This window comes from Anarrhichthys ocellatus, unplaced genomic scaffold, assembly GCF_004355925.1.
Source record: "Anarrhichthys ocellatus isolate YVR2014 unplaced genomic scaffold, GSC_Weel_1.0 scaffold3, whole genome shotgun sequence".
Lineage (NCBI taxonomy): Eukaryota > Metazoa > Chordata > Actinopteri > Perciformes > Anarhichadidae > Anarrhichthys > Anarrhichthys ocellatus.
The window spans coordinates 6,361,924-6,364,338 of NW_022280033.1; positions in this window are offsets into that span (position 1 = coordinate 6,361,924).

A 2,415-nucleotide genomic window follows, 5' to 3' on the forward strand; every position below is an offset into this window, starting at 1 on the left:
TGAAGCCGTTTATTTCTTAAAAAGCTCTGTTAAACTGGGATTCCATTTGGAGAGCTGGAGAAACACATGGCCGTTATCAGTCAAACTGCAGCTATAAACTCAAGACAGCGCTCACGCTGCAAATCAATGACACGCTTCATTGACTTCCCTCAGACAAATGTGTTTGTGGTGCGCCGTGACACACATTATACCCTGGAGACTTGGTATTGTTTTCCCCTAATGTAGAATGTTGTGGCCTTTGCTCCATATACTGGCTCATAAATGGCCTCTTGGATGAGAAGGGATGTGTTGCCATAGACTGGGTGTGTGTGAGAGGATGATGTCAAAAGCAGGGAGTAAATATGAGAGGGATATTTGGATTAACAAATTTTCAAACTTATTTGGCCTGTTTTCTCGGACTACACCTCTCTCCCTGCTGGTTCCCCATCTGTCCCTGTATGTCCATGTGGCATCTGAGCTTCAAGCACAGCGGAGTGAGCAAATCAGTGTGGACTTCCAATACAAAAAATGCACAGTAATATTCACTGAAATGAGATCTAGAGTAACCGCAGAGCAATTTAGGGAAACTGACAGAGAAGATAAGATGGTATAAGGGGACGTGAAGAGGAAAAAATGTAGGGGGGGGGAGGTGGGGTGTGAACTTGGCTGGGTGTGTTTTTGCAGGGTACACAGTGTCGCTCTCCCTCGCCCTCCTGCAGAGCTACTGGAAACACTGACTCTAACGCAAGATGACTCTCGCTGGAGGGGATGCGGGTGGGTGGAGAGAGGGGCGGCGAGGGAGACGGATGGATGGTAGGATGAGAAGGAAAGATCCAGAATTGGTCGGACTCATCCTCCACCTCCTCCTCTCCTGTGCCAGATAAGCACAGCACGCGGAGCCGGGAAATGGGGAAGGGAAGGGAGACGGGGTGACTTAAGAGAAACGGATGATGCCGTACATGACAATGAGTTTCTTTTTTCTTTTTTTTTTTTTCTTTTTTGGTGTACCAGTAGCTGCGCTCTAGTTCTTGTTTACGTTTGTCATGACTGCCCATAGACCTTTTGATGAACATACTCACTGCTTTATGTAATTATCGTGGAAACAGTCGTTTAAGCAGATGCTGTGTTAATCTGTGGATATCGGTGCAATTATTAGTAGGCTAATCAAGCCATCTGAGACAGCAGGGAGGCAGTTGGTAAGACATGCATACAGTAAACATGAAAAGCGTAATGTTATATCTATCTATCTATCTATAAATAAAACTTTCCGACACAAATAACTGGTTTCAAATTATAGATCATTTCATCTGTTGATACTGAATCCATCATCTTCTCTTCAGACACAGATGGCTCTGTGTTTGCAGGGAGCGATCTGCATGCTGACCTTCACTTATAATGGGTTGTTTCCCAGGCAATTTGAGCCAGATGCAACGTTGCCCTTAAATATGAGTGTGGAATAAATGCAGGCACTTCAGTGGTGTGTCCAATATGTTTCCTACTGAATCCGACTGCCACAGTGATTATGAGCTTACCACGATTTTAATTCGCCTGCCTGCTATAAACCCCCCTTTTTGCTCACCAACTACTGGCTATCTAAAAATGAGAAATTGGAGTATAGAAATGGTCACATTGCTCTTTGCTGTTGTGTGACGCTCCCTCTACCTCCTCTGTACTAACTCCAGTGACGATTATGATGCTGCTGTGTCAGTGTGCCTCACAACAGAGATGAGTTAGGGTGGCTTCCCTCCTATAATTCGCAGCGTAGCCTCCAGTACTGCGGCTTCCGACAGCATGACTCAGGGGGTCCCATAGGCGCAGCTGCAGAATTGGTTGTCCGGTGAATAGATAAGCACTCTGTCGCCTCAGGGCGCAGTGTGTTGCACTGAGAGAGACAAATAGAAAGTGACATTGCCTCAGTGATGCTCCCCTGAATGGAGAGGAAACTGATGTGCTGCTGGAGGAAATGTAAGAATGCACATGACTCCATGGTGATCAGAAATTATTTCAGCATGGCTCAATGGTGTTAGGAGAGACGGCTGCATCCTCCAGTGTGTTTAGCCACAATACGCCCGTGCACTTGACCTTTTTATGCCTTGGCAGTCCTGTTCCTGGGAGCCACTGATAAAGAGGGTGTAGTAGGGGAGATAATTATAAACGCATACACACCCAGCAGCCAAGCTTGAAGCATGGTTTTCTGGCTATGAACTGACGGGGTTTGCATTGTATTACGTGTCATTATAATGCGGGGGGGGGGGGGGGTCGTCTATAAGATGGAAAAGCAGAGGTAAAGCGCTGCATTCATTATGTCGCGCAATATATCAGAGTCCCCAAGCTCATTATTGTCTGGTCCATTTGCACCTGCGCTCTCCTGCGAGAGAGGCCACCTCACCAAATAAGGACATGTGAGGGACCATTGTTGGGGTGACGTTGAACGTG